Genomic DNA, 15,229 nt, shown 5'->3' with positions numbered 1-15,229 from the left:
GATTGGTAAAGATCTTTTCCCAATCTGTTGGTTGCTATTTTGTCCTAATGACAGTGTCCTTTGCCTTAAAGAAGCTTTGACATTTTATGAGGCCCAATTTGTTGATTCTTGATCTTACAGCAGAAGCCATTGGTGTTCGTTCAGGAAAAATTCCCCAGTGCCCATGTGTTCAAGGCTTTTCCACATTTTTTTTCTTCTATTAGTTTGAGTGTATCTGGTTCTATGTGGAGGTTCTTGATCCACGTGGACTTAAGCTTTGTACAGGGTGATAAGAATGAGTCAATTTGCATTTTTCTACATAACCACTTGTTGAAAATGCTATCTTTTTTCCCCCACTGGATGGTTTTAGCTCCTTTGTCAAAGATCAAGTGACCATAGGTATGTGGATTCATTTCTGGGTCTTCAATTCTGTTCCACTGTTCTATCTGCCTGTCTCTGTCCCAATACCATACAGTTTTTTTTTTATCACTATTCCTCTGTTATACAGCTTGATGTCAGGGATGGTGATTCCCCCAGAAGTTCTTTTATTGTAGAGGAGAGTTTTGTCTATTCTGGGTTTTTTGTTATTCCAAATGAATTTGCAAATTGCTCTTACTAACTCTTTGAGGAAATAAGTTGGATGGGGATTTTGATGGGGATTGCATTGAATCTGTAGATTGTTTTTGGTAAAATGGCCATTTTTACTATATTAATCCTGCCAATCCTTGAGCATGGAAGATCTTTCCATCTTCTGAGATCTTCAATTTCTTTCTTCAGAGACTTGAAGTTCTTGTCATACAGATCTTTCACTTGCTTGGTTAGAGCCACACCGAGGTATTTTACATTATTTGGGACTATTGTGAAGGGTATCAGTTCCCTAATTTCTTTCTCAGCCTGTTTATCCATTGAGTAGAGGAAGGCCATTAGTTTGTTTGAATTAATTTTATACCCAACCACTTTGCTGAAGTTGTTTATCAGGCTTAGTAGTTCTCCTGTAGAACTTTTGGGGTCATTTATGTATACTATCATATCATCTGCAAATAGTGATATTTTGACTTCTTCCCTTCCTATTTGTATCCCTTTGACCTAATTTTGTTGTCTGATTGCTCTGGCTAGGACTTTGAGTACTATATTGAATAAGTAGGGAGAGAGTGGGCAGCCTTGTCTAGTCCCTGATTTTACTGGGAATGGCTCAAGTTTCTCTCCATTTAGTTTGATGTTAGCTACTGGTTTGCAGTATATTGTTTTTACTATGTTTAGGTATGGGCCTTGAATTCCTCATCTTTCCAAGACTTTTACCATGAAGGGGTGTTGAATTTTGTGAAATGCTTTCTCAGCATCTAATGAGATGACCATGTATTTTTTTTCTTTGAGTATATTTTACTTAGTGGATTACCTTGATGGATTTCCCTATAATGAACCATTTCTCCATCCCTTGGATGAAGCCTACTTGGTGATGATCATTGTGATGTGTTCTTGGATTCTGTTTGAGAGAATTTTAATGAGTATTTTTGCATCAATATTCATAAGGGAAATTGGTCTGAAGTTCTCTCTCTTTGTTGGGTCTTTGTGTGGTTTAGGAATATGCATAATTGTGGCTTCATGGAAGGAATTGGTAGTGTTCCTTCTGTTTCTATTTTGTGAAATAGCATGGACAGTATGGGTATTTGGTCTTCTATGAAGGTCTGATAGAATTCTGCACTAAATCCATGTAGTTCTGGGCTTTTATTTGGTTGGGAGACTTTTAATAACTACTTCTATTTCTTTATGAGTTATGGGACTGTTTAGATGATTTATCTGATCATGATTTAACTTAGGTACCTGGTATCTGTCTATAAAATTGTCCATTTCTTTCAAATTTTCCAGTTTTGTTGATATAGGCTTTTGTGGTAGGATCTGATGATTTTTTGAATTTCTGTAGATTCTTTTGTTTATCTCTCCCTTTTCATTTCTGGTTTTGTTAACTCAGATACACACTCTGTGCTCTCTGATTAGTCTGGAGCAGGGTTTATCCATCTTGTTGATTTTCTCAAAGAACCAGCTCTTCATTTTGTTGATTCTTTGTATAGTTCCTTTTGTTTCTACTTGGTTGGTTTCAGCCCTGAGTTTGATTATTTCCTGCCTTCTACTCCTCTTGGGTATATTTGCTTCTTTGTGTTCTAGAGCTTTTAGGTGTGCTGTCAAGCTGCTTATGTATGCTCTCTTTAGTTTCTTTTTGGAGTCACTCAGAGCTATGAATTTTCCTCTTAGCACCGCTTTCATTGTGTCCCATAAGTTTATATATGTTGTGCATTCATTTTCATTAAATTCTAAAAAGTCTTTAATTTCTTTCTTTATTTCTTCCTTGAGCAAGTTATCATTGAGTAGAGTGTTGTTCAACCTCCATGTGTGTGGGCTTTCTGTCATTTTTGTTGTCATTGAAGACCAGCCTTAATCCGTGGTGATCTATTAGGATGCATGAGATTATTTCAATCTTCTTGTATCTTTTGAGGCCTGATGTGTGACCGATTATATGGTCAATTTAGGAGAAATTACCTTGAGGTGCTGAGAAAAAGGTATATTCTTTTGTTTTATGATTAAATGTTATATACATATCTGTTAAGCCATTTGGTTCATAACTTCTGTCATTTTCTCTCTGTCTCTGTTTACTTTCTGTTTCTATGATCAGTCCATTGCTGAGAGTGGGGTGTGGAAGTCTCCCACTATTATTGTATGAGGTGCAATGTGTGCTTTGAGTAAGGTTTCTTTTATGAATGTAAGTGCCTTTGTATTTGGAGCATAGATACTCAGAATTGAGAGTTCATCTTGGTGGATTTTTCCTTTGAAAAATATAAAGTGACCTTTCTTGTCTTTTTTGATATTTTTTAGTTGAAAGTCAATTTTTTGATATTAGAATGTCTACTCCAGCTTGTTTCTTGGGATCATGTGCTTGGCAAATTGTTTTCCAGCCTTTTACTCTAAGGTAGTGTCTATTTGTCCTTGAGGTGTGTTTCCTGTATGTAGCAAAATGCTGGGTCCTGTGTACCTATCCAGTTTGTTAGTCAATATCTTTTTATTGGGGAATCGAGTCCATTGATGTTAAAAGATATTAGGGACCAAAGGTTGTTGTTTCCTGTTATTTTTGTTTGTAGAAGTGAAATTAAGTTTGTGTGTCTATCTCCTTTTGGGCTAGTTGAAAAAAGATTACTTTCTTGCTTTTTCTGGAGTGTAGGTTCCCTCCTTGTGTTGGAGTTTTCCATTTATTATCCTTTGTAGGGCTGGATTTGTTGAAAGATATTGGGTAAATTTGGTTTTGTCATGGAATATCTTGTTTTTTTCATCTATGTTGAGAGTTTTGCTGGATATAGTATCCTGGGCTGGCATTTGTGTTCTCTTAGGGTCTGTATGACATCTGCCCAGGATCTTCTGACTTTCATGGTCTCTGGTGAAAAGTCTGGAGTAATTCTGATAGGTCTGCCTTTATATGTTACTTGACCTTTTTCCCTTACTGCTTTTAATATTCTTTCTTTATTTTGTGCGTTTGGTGTTTTGACTATTATGTGATGGGACAAATTTCTTTTCTGGTCCAGTTTATTTGGGGTCCTATAGACTTCTTGTATGTTTATGGGCATCTCTTTCTTTAGGTTAGGGAAGTTTTCTTCTATAGTTTTGTTGAAAATATTTACTGGCCCTTTATGTTGGGAGTCTTCACTCTCTTCTATACCTATTATCCTTAGGTTTGATCTTCTCATTGTGTCCTGTATTTCCTGGATTTTGGGGTTATGAGCTGTGTGCATTTTACATTTTCTTTGATGGTTGTGTTAACGTTTCCTAGGTTTTCTATCTCCAGGGTTGTCTCTCTTTGTGACTTCTTTATTGTTTCTATTTCCATTTTTAGATCCTGGATTTTTTTTCCAATTCCTTCACCTGTTTGGTTGATTATTGTGTTTCCTCTTTAATGGTTTCTCCCTGTTTATCTGAGTTGTTCTGTATTTCTTTAAGGGAGTTATTTATATCTTTCTTTAAACCCTCTAACATCATCGTAAGTTGTGATTTTAAATCAAATTCTTGCTTTTCCAGTGTGTTGGGATGTCCAGGTCTTTCTGTGGTGGGGTAACTGATGATGTCAAGTGGCCTTGGTTTCTGTTGCTCAGATTCTTGTCCTTCCCTCTCACCATCTGCTTATCTCTGGTGTTTGCTGGTCTTGCTGTCTGTGACAGTGGCTTGAAGCCTGTGTGTCAGCTCTCCCCCTGCAGGATCTGAATACAGAGAGCTGTGGTACAGGGTCAGCTCAGGATGCAGACAAGAACCAGTAGGATCCTGTCTCAGACTGCTCCTCAATTCCTGTTTTCTGATGGCCCTGGGCTAGTCCCTCAGAGCAGATGTGGTTGTCTTACCTGTGTTCTCAGGTGTGTCAGCAGTCCTGGGAGACCAGCTTTCTCCTAGTGTGATCTGGGTACAGAAAGCTGTGGCACAGGTTTAGCTCCAGGCATATGTGGAAACTGGAAGGGTTCTGTCCCAGACTGCTCCTCAGTTATTGTGTTCAGAGGGCTCTGTGAGGTTTCCTTTTGGGCCAGAAGTGTGAGCAGAAGTGTTGGGCTCATCTGTGCTCTTGGGTGTCTCAGCACTTCTGAAAAACCAGCTCTCTGCCTGAGAGATCTGTGTACAGAGAACTGTGGCGACTAGCCTGAATATTAAGTTGTACAAAGTTATGAAGAAAATTATAGGGTTGCATAGTGTATAATGTCTGTGAATGAAGACACGGGAACACCAGGCAATTTCCAGCAGATCATTACACACACACATAAAACACACAAACACTCTGAACTCCCCTTATCTTAGGCAAATACTTTACACACATGAAATAGATGCATGTATACCATTAGGGTAACTTGTTACCAAATCTGTTTACTCAGCCCTCTAATTTCATGCTAACACAAACTTTTAACAACAGTATGCCATCATTGCAAAATGATAAATTTCAATACAATGTCTCTAACTGAATGTTATTTTGTTTCATTTTTAAAAAGTAGCCAAATTATCCTTGAACTTGAAATCTTCTTACCCCAGTGTCACAAATGCTAGGTATGTACCACCACACCCATCTATTTTGTTAATTCTTTTATATGTAGATGTATCTTTAAAAATAAAGATCAAACTACAGATAATTTACAAATAAATCTGAAAAGACAGATACGTGATGTAATGGTCAGTGCTGTGTGACTGTGGTTCTTACTAGTGCCATTCTAGAGGTGGACTGTCATTTCTGCCTGGCAGCTTGGACCATTCAGCATGACCATTGAATCAACCAAGCGTATGGATCTGATGTTATGGACAAGAACATTTCCCTCTAACAGGGGGGAAAAGTGTGAAAACAACATAAGAATAGCTGAGATTCTGGACCCATTATGTTTTTTTAAAATTATTTTCATTATTGTTTTTTAAGCCAAGTAAATTTATCTGTTTTATAGAAATGGAAATGAGTGTAAAAACTTTGGGTTGGAAAAACATGATATTTAAGTTTATAATTTTAAATAAGCAGACACATGGTTTATTTTAAAGTTTAAATATCTTCTAATAAACACAGATAGGCCTAGATATTTCAAATCCTTTTGCCTGTTTTTATGTGGCCCTTGGAGATTAAAGTTTAAGGTAAATAAAATCAGTGTGGAAGAGTAAAGAATTAGGACTTTGTGCCACATGATTGCCTAGATTGTGTTGGTTGACAACATACTGCAATGTACTCAGTTGGGCTGCCATGTCTTGGTGACGCTTGCTCCTCCAAGGTCAGCTCTGCTGTCTTGGATGAACATTGTCATGGTCAAACATATCTGCGATTATCTCCCAGGCCCTGCCCTTAAGTTAGGATGCAAGGTTACTATACTGTGACTCTTGGTGCCTAAGATTTCTTAGGACTACTTCTCAATACTTTCCTGTTTGCATGGATCTTTGTACTTTTCATGTTCATTTAATATTTAGCATACACAGGGCAGTAATAATATTTCACAGATAAGAACAAAGGCTCAGTTGCACAGCTACAGGGTGAAATGTAGAAACAGTCACACCCAGGTCTGTTTGAGTACAGAGTCTGAACTTATAACTACAGTACTGCCTTTATGCATTAAGAAAAATTACTATCAAACACTATTTTAAACAACTAAAGTTAGTTCTTCAAAAGAATATAGATATTTAGAATAGGATAGAATAACAAATGTGTTAGAAAAAAATAACACTTGTTTCTCTTAACACTTTCCATAGACTTTCTACCCATGGAAGAAGACCTCAGGGAAGGCCAGGGCAGGAAGTGCATGTCAGTACCATTGGAAGGGGTGAGGGTTGTATCTTAGGCAGGAAGCGTAGCCATGCAGGAGCATCGAGCTATAGAGGCAGGCCCATCCTCTTGAAGAAACATCAATGGTGCGTGCCAGAGGGGCAGGCAGCAAGATTGGTGAGGTTTGAAGTAGGAGAGGCGCTGGGGAAATGAATCAAAGAAATTCTATGCTGTGGGACAGGATACCCAGATACAGGTTATGTGGAGACTGTTTAGGTGTAAATGTGTCTTTTATTTCCTCTGATGAAGGGATGAGATGATCCCAGAGCATTTCCTTCTCTGTTCTAATATTCCCGGGCTTAGGCCTGGAGGCTTCTAGTCTCTGTACAATCTAATCTTCTGTAAATCCACATCTTGAAGGCCTTAGCTTCTACCCTCTGTCTGCTAACCTAGGCCTAGAATGTTTCAGCTTCCCAGATTTACTGCTAAATAAATTCACACTTTTCAGCTCTTTCTGAACCCTGGCTGGCTGACTGGTTAACTCAGCTGTTTTGGCTTAAAATCCTTTCCAATCTGCCTGGTTCAAATTGGCTTCTCTAAGCTTTTAACTGATTTGCTTTGCTTGGAAAATCTCTCTGAACCCCACGAACTGTACTGCTCTGAACTAACCTGAGCTTAATGGCACTCAACTGAACTGCACCAAACTGACTGGAAGGACTGACCTGTACTAAAGTGCCCATCTCCCTCTCACTCTCTTTCCTGTCTGTTCTCATGAGTGTTGGGCATAGCTTATCTCTGACTTGTTCTGTCAAATATTTCCCTGATTCATAGCTTTGTCTGTCTCTCAATCAGAAGTCATTGTTTGGGATCAAAGGTATGTACTAAGGGTATGTCTGCATTCCACCCAGAGGGGTTAAAGGTGTTGGTCATGTCTGCATTGCGGCCAGATCTTATCTTTGGATGTGATCCCTTGTCAGAGCAGCCATGTTGCTGGATTGAAATTTGTCTACAAGTTTGTGATGTGAGATCATTGATTAAGCTGTGCAGTTATGGGTTAAATTATGCAGCCATTGCTTGGACTGAATCATCATTGGATAGGCTGTTGTTATGGAGAAGTAAAGAAAAGAATGAAGGCCAGTAGTAAAGGTGGAGAGGTACAGTACAGGTACAGTCTCAGGTAACCCACTTAGTGTCAAACTTTAAATGGCCTGTTTCATGGTGGTTCTGATTAGAGTAAGGCATTTGGGTTTCCAAATATTCCTATAGCTATCTTGGGAAGAATAGTTTGAAGACAGTGATGGTTGTGAGCTGTCTGTATTCACAACTGCCTGGTGATAAAGTCATTCTTAACTTATGTTCATCACTATGTCTGCCACAGAATTTCAGGGTCCTGAAAATATTTTGGCTTTTTCCTTCACTGAAATGGAGAATTACTAGATGGTTCTACGTAGAGGGGTAGAATAATGTTATTGCTTGTAAGGATTGCTCATTCTGGCTTTCTGAGAATGGGATGTCAGAGTTAAGGGACAATCTGGGAGCTTTAGTATCCATGAAGCAGAGGACAGCAAGGCATTTACAAGGGGAGGGGGAGATTGGGCAGCCCCAGCTGTACCCTGAAACCAGAGGCAGCAGGTAGAGTCTGGAATACGAGCAAGAAAGTCAGGGCTGACTGAAATTTTCCTGAGAGCTATGAGTGCATAAACTCAGCCATTTGTTCAGAGATATCTTGTGAAGTTCCCTCCTAGAGCAAGAGAGAGTAAAAAGGACAGAGACACAAGAGATTCAGTGGCATTAGGGGCCAAACACAGGCACATTTTCAGAATGTTTTGAGGTTATTTCTCTCCCTCAGGTATAGTAATATATATGGATTATGAAAAATGTGGGTTTAATATCACAGCTTCTAGAATCTGTTTCTACAAATTCCTTTAAATTATTTGTGCAGAATCTAGAGGTATGAATATCATAATCCTGGTAGCAAGGATATTGGTGTAATAAGTGGAGGGGAAAAAACAAAACAAAACAAAGCAGAAAACCCCTAAAACTCACCCAATTCTTTTCTTAAAAATGTCTTTGAATATCACTGTGAGGTTATTTTTAAGTAGAGTATAAAAGTGTCCTTTCAAAGACTGTTGGGACCAAACCAACCATATGGTTCTTTAATGTTCTTCTTTCTCTTGTGCCACCCTGTCAAACACAACTGTTCCGTATCCATTGTCTTATTCTGTTTATAGATTTCACTTGAGAATTCTCACACCACCTCCGCACACGATGTTTCTTCCCTTTCAGTTTACTCTGTGTTCGATCTTTCTCTTTCTTTCTTTCTTTCTTTCTTTCTTTCTTTCTTTCTTTCTTTCTTTCTTTCTTTCTTTCTTTCTTTCTTTCTTTCTTTCTTCCTTCCTTCCTACCTTCCTTCCTACCTTCCTTCCTTCCTTCTTCCTCCCTCCCTCCTTCCTGTCCCCCTCTTTCTTTCTCCGCAGCTTCTGTTTTCCTATGTTTAATTTCACAGCAATTCAGTTTCAAAAGATGAAACTTGATGAAGCCTTTTCTACCACACAATTATTCTTTTAAAAGTGGATAGAAATTGATTTGTTGGCTTCAACCCAAACAACGTACCTGTGAAGTTTTGCTCCTTTTCTTTTGGCTTTTAGACAAGTGAAATTAAGTTTTTAAAAAAACTTGATCCAATTTTTGCAGCAGCTTTCTGATTTCCAATTCAATAAAGTTCTGGTTGTCAAGGTTTTAATTATTATTATTATTATTATTATTATTATTATTATTATTATTATTATTGGATTTTTTAAATTTACATTTCAAAGGTTATCCCCTTTCCTGGTTTCCCGTCCATAACCCACTTATCCCATCTTCTATGAGGGTGTTCCTCACCCATCCACCCACCCCTTCCCGCCTCCCAGCCCTGACATTCCCCTAAACTGGGGGGTGGAGCCTTGGCAGGACCAAGGGCTTCTCCTCCCACTGGTACCCAACAAGGTCATCCTCTGCTACATATGCAGCTGAAGCCATGGGTCTGTCCATATGTACTGTTTGGATGGTGGTTTAGTCCCTGAGAGCTCTGGTTGGTTGGTATTGTTGTTCTTATGGGATTGGAAGCCCCTTTAGTTCCTTCAATCCTTTCTCTAACTCCTCCAATGGGGACCCCAATCTCAGTTCAGTGGTTGGCTGCGAGCATTCCCCTCTGTATTTGTCAGGCTCTGGCAGAGACTCTCAGGAGACAGCTATATCAGGTTTCTGTCAGATGCACTTCTTGGCATCAGCAATATTGTCTGGATTTGGTAGCTGTATGTATATGGGCTGGATCCCCAGGTGGGGCAGCCTCTGAATTGCCATTCCTTCAGTCTCTGGTCTAAACTTTGTCTCCATATCTCCTCCTAAAAATATTTTTGTTTCCCCTTCTAAGAAGGACTGAAGCATCCACACTTTGGCCATCCTTCTTCTTAAGCTTCATGTGGTCTGTAAATTGTATCTTGGGTAATCTAGGCTTTGGGGCTAATATACACTTATCATTGAGTGTATACCATGTGTTGTCTTTTTTTTGTGACTGGGTTACCTCACTCAGGATGATATTTTCTAGTTCCATCCACTTGCCTATGAATTTCATGAAGTCATTGTTTTTGATATCTGAGTAATATTCCATTGTGTAGATGTACCACATTTTCTGTATCCATTCCTCTACTGAGAGACATCTGGGTTCTTTCCAGCTTCTGGCTATTATAAATAAGGCTGCTATGAACATAGTGGGGCATGTGTCCTTGTTATAGGTTAGAGCATCTTTTGGGTGTATGCCCAAGAGAGGTATAGCTGGGTCCTCAGGTAGTACTATGTCCAATTTTCTGAGGAACCAGAAAATTTCCAGACTGATTTTCAGAGTGGTTGTACCAGCTTGCAATGCTACAAACAATGGAGGAGTGTTCTTCTTTCTTCACATCCTTGCCAGCATCTGCTGTTGCCTGAGTTCTTGATCTTAGCCATTCTGACTGGTGTGAGGTGGAATCTTAGGGTTGTTTTGTTTTGCATTTCCCTGATGACTAGGTGTTAAACATTTCTTTAGGTGCTTCTCAGCCATTCGATAACCCTCAGCTGAGAATTCTTTGTTTAGTGCTGTACCCCACTTTTAAATATAGAATTATTTGAAACTCTGGATTCTAACTTCTTGAGTTCTTTGTATATATTAGATATTAGTCCTCTATTAGATGTAGGATTGATACAGATCTTTTCCCAATCTGTTGGTTGCTGTTTTGTCCTACTGACAGTGTCCTTTACTTTATAGAAGCTTTGACATTTTATAAAGCCCCATTTATTGATTTGATCTTAGAGCATAAACCATTAGTGTTTTCTTCAGGAAATTTTCTCCAGTGCCCATGTATTCAAGGCTTTTCCCCACTTTTTCTTCTATTAGTTTGAGTGTATCTGGTTTGATGTGTAGGTCCTGATCTACTTGGACTTGAGCTTTGTACAGGGTGATAAGAATGGATTGATTTGCATTCTTCTAAATGCTGACTTCCAGTTGAACTAGCACCATTTGTTGAAAATGTTATCTTTTATCGACTGTATGGTTTTAGCTCCTTTGTCAAAGATCAAGTGACCATAGGTGTTTGGGTTCATTTCTGGGTCTTCAATTCTATTCCACTGATCTACCTGCCTGTCTCTGTCCCAATACCACACAGTTTTTATCGGTATTCCTCTGTAATACTGCTTGAGTTCAGGGATAGTGATTCCCCCAGAAGTTCTTTTATTGTTGAGGATAGTTTTCACTATCCTGGGTTTTTTGTTATTCCAAATGAATTTGAAAATTGCTCTTTCTGACTCTGTGACGAATCGAGTTGGAATTTTGATGGGGATTGCATTGAATCTTTAGATTGCTTTTGGCAAAATGGCCATATAAACAATATTAATCCTGCCAATCTGTGAGCATGGGAAATCTTTCCATCTTCTGAGATCTTCAATTTCTTTCTTCAGAGACACGATGTTCTTGTGGTACAGATATTCACTGCTTGGTTTGAGTCACACAGAGGTATTTTATATTATTTGTGACTATTGTAAAGGGTGTCCTTTCCCTAATTTCTTTCTCAGCCTGTTTATCCTTTGAGTAGAGGAAGGCTACTGATTCTTTTGAGTTAATTTTATATCCAGTCATCTTGCTGAATTTTTTTTTTAATCAGGCTTAGGCGTTCTCTGGTGAAACTTTTGGGGTTACTTAAGTATACTCTCATATCATCTGCAAATACTGATATTTTGACTTCTTCCTTTCTAATTTGTATCCCTTTTACTTCCTTTTGTTGTCTGATTGCTCTGGCTAGGAATTCAAGTACTTTATTGAAGAGGTATGGGCCTTGAATTCCTGATCTTTCCAAGACTTTTAACATGAAGGGGTGTTGAATTTTGTCAAATGCTTTCTCACCTTCTAATGATAGGAACATGTTTTTTTTCTTTGTATTTGTTTATATAGTGGATTACATTGATGGATTTCTGTATATTGAACCATCCCTGCATCCCTGGAATGAAGCCTACTTGATCATGATAGATGATCATTTTGATGTGTTCTTAGATTTTGTTTGCAAGAATTTTATTAAGTAATTTTGCATCAATATTCATAAGAGAAATTGGTCTGAAGTTCTCTCTCTTTGTTGGGTCTTTCTGTGGTTTAGGTATATGCATAATTGTGGATTCATAGAAGGAATTGGGTAGTGTTATTTCTGTTTTGTTCTTTTTATTTTGTGTAATCTATTTTCGATACAAAACAAAGAAGAAACAAAACAAAACAAAAAACATAACTAATGCTTCTGCCCACGTGCTGTTAAGGGGAAAAGTACAGTTTGCTACTATTAAATTATTAATATTTTTTAACCAAAGATTCTCTTAGTATTTCTGTGGCTAATAGATAGTTTATATGGCCCCAAGGCTAGAACTTATATGTAATATAGTGTTCCTATGTGGAGGGAAACTGTGATTTGCATATGATATACATGCATCATATGACTTGTTGTCAGGAATGGATAAAAATGCTATACTCTGAATCATTACATGTATATCATCATTAAAAGAAACTCCCCTAAAACAAGGCTGCTGCAATTTGGTGTGTTGCTATGTATCGAAATGTTAAATACTGTCCTGAAGATACAGTTACCTCAGGGATGAGGAAATTCTCACATATACCAAGTGATATAATGTAACCTTACTCCTTAATTAAAATGATTGGCTGAATTAAAAAAAAGAATTAGAAGGATGTCAGACAGTGTTTTAAAGTTATGCACTGGAGAGAGGAGTTGAGAAAAAATTCTACGAGATATCTTTGGGTTGAGGGAGCAAAGACTAAAGGCATCTGTAAAGAAGCTCCATTCTATTTTTAGCGAGAAGTAATTGAAGGGGACTTAAAGGTGATTACAAGAGAGCCAAATAATAAATATAACTAACTCATTTTTCTTGTTGTTTGGCTTTTATTCTTTAGAGGGCTGTGTCATTATTGTCATTCATTCATTCATTCATTCATTCATTCATTCAATCATTCACCCATCTACAAATTTACTACTAATTGCTCATTTATCACTTACTAAAATCTCACAATGTGTCATCCCAGGGCTGCAGACACAGAAGGGGAAAAACTAGGCAGGGCTCATTCTCTTGGAGACTTTTAGATCATTAGAAATTGGCTGGACAGAAGTGCCAGTGGCAGGAGAAGGGGAGAAGTGGAAGGGAGGAGGTAACAGCAAAATGCAATGTACTGCCCAACCAGGGAAGAGTAAAAGCAACTGAGCAGCAACTGATATCTGGGCAAAAGAGGTGAAGGACAAGGACAGAAAGGAGAATGGACAGATTCCAGCATAGGAACAGTGTGTGCTGTGCTGTAGAAGCAGAGGAGAGAACCCTGCTTAAATTACTCACTGGAAAAATCGTCACTTCTGCTAACTCATGCTGAATAATAACTGTCATCAGTGGAATACCCACTGCTTTAGGGTCTTGGTTAGAGATCACTCACATAGTATCTTACAGATTCTTTTCAGTATCCCTAAAGGCATTTGTCCAATTTATATGGCGAGGCATTGAGACACAGTGGGTATGGCCGTCTTTCCCAAGTTCGCACAGATGTGATCACTGGGATGGGAACTTTGGCCTCTGCAGGCATGGAGCCTCCATTCTTTCAGGTAATTAATTGCCTTTGAGCTCTGTAAGAAAATCCTGAATTTGATTTGCATTCCTATTAATGGGTTATACGTTTTGTGGGCATTGTGTTTGCCTCCTGGACACAAACTAGCTTAAATTGGATACTCCTGAGACATACCTGGAAAGATGCGGCCTTATTTGTAAAAGCATGATTATAACATAGTTATATAGACCTACCAAAGGGTCCAAATGGAAAATATACTTCTGGTTTTAAGAAATATTGGACACATGTTGGAATAATCAATTTATAGAGATATGGTGATAACACAGCCACCAAAAGAAATAAAAGAATACTTTTGTATAAAGGAGGCTCTGAGAATGAATGGAAGTGAAAGATAACCGGGAAACAGTGATCTGAATGCAGGGTACAGTAACCTTATATGGCATTTCATCAGAGAAGGCCAGTGAGGTGGAGCTGAACTTTAAAACATCACCTGATATGTTGGTGAGTGGTGCTAGTGTTTGTTGCCTGGTAACTAGGCGGGGACACTCACTGTATCAACAGAGTAGAAAAGAGCTGTGGGGTGAGGTGAGGATAGCAGCTCTTGGAAATCACCTTCTAGTCAAGGATAAGGACAGAGGTGCCCCGAAGAGCAGACAAGAACCTGTTGCAGTGAAATGGTTTACATGGAAATTACATCAAGTGTCCGTTAGCCTGAGAGCCATCTCATGTCAGGCATTTTTTTTTTTCCTTGAAGGCGAATATTGCTAAGTCAGCCTCACTTGCTGCCTGAAGCCCTCTGACAGGTGACAGCCACTAGCTCGTGCAGCAGAGGGTGGCTCTGTGTGTTTTCATGATACCAGAGAAGCAGGTTTAGGGGGTGGTGCTAATGTTTATGCAGAGCATGGCCAGGTCAAGTAGCAATACAGTGTTCTAGTCTTCAGATGAGAGATTTTATTAAAAGATTTACTTATTTTATATATGTGACTATACTGTTGCTGTCTTCAGACACACCAGAAGAGGCCATGGGATTTCATTACAGATGGCCATGAACCACCATGCTGTTTCTAGGAATTGAACTCCGGACCTCTGGAAGAGCAGTCAGTTTTCTTAAGCACCGAGCCATCTCTCTAGCCCAAGAAGAGAGATTTAAAAATTTAAAAAATTATTTTATTTATTTACATTCCACAAGTTGTCCCCCTTCCTGGTCAACCTGCCCCCCCCCCCAACTCCTGCCCTCAGAGTTTACCATCCCGTCCCACCCTCCTGCTACCTCTGAGAAGGAGCTCTCCCACCTGCAACATCTGCCACTCCCGCCCCCCGCCACCTCACTTCCATCAGCAAGCATCCCTCTTCCCTTGGGCATCCAGTTTTCCAGTTTCCACAGGATTAAGGAGAGATTTTTTTTTTAAAAAACTGCTGGTGTGAAATGGTTATGTTGGATATTTAGCACTTCCAAGACAGGATAGGAGGAACCTGAAATTTCAGACAATATTCTCCTTTTTAAAAATTTTTAAATGTATTTGTCCCTATATATGTATATACACCACAGTGTTTTAAAGTTGTATTTATTTTATGTATATGTATATTTATTTTATGTATATTTGTATGCTGTCTTCATGTACACTAGTAGTAGAAGGCATCAGATCCCATTACAGATGCTTGAGAGCCACTGTGTGGTTGCTGGGAATTGAACTCAGGACCTCTGGAAGAACAGCTAGTGCTCTTAACTGCTGAACTCTCTCTCTAGCCTGACAATATTCTTTGTTTATTGTATTTTTAATTTATTTACATTTCAAATGTTATTCCCTTTTCTGGTTTCCTGTCCATAACCCTCCCATCCAATCCCTCCTTCCCCTTCTTCTATGAGGGTGTTACCCCAC

The sequence above is a fragment of the Rattus norvegicus genome, chromosome 16 (genome assembly GCF_021556685.1).
Source record: "Rattus norvegicus strain SHRSP/BbbUtx chromosome 16, alternate assembly SHRSP_T2T, whole genome shotgun sequence".
NCBI classification, from domain to species: domain Eukaryota; kingdom Metazoa; phylum Chordata; class Mammalia; order Rodentia; family Muridae; genus Rattus; species Rattus norvegicus.
This window is presented reverse-complemented; position numbering follows the sequence as displayed.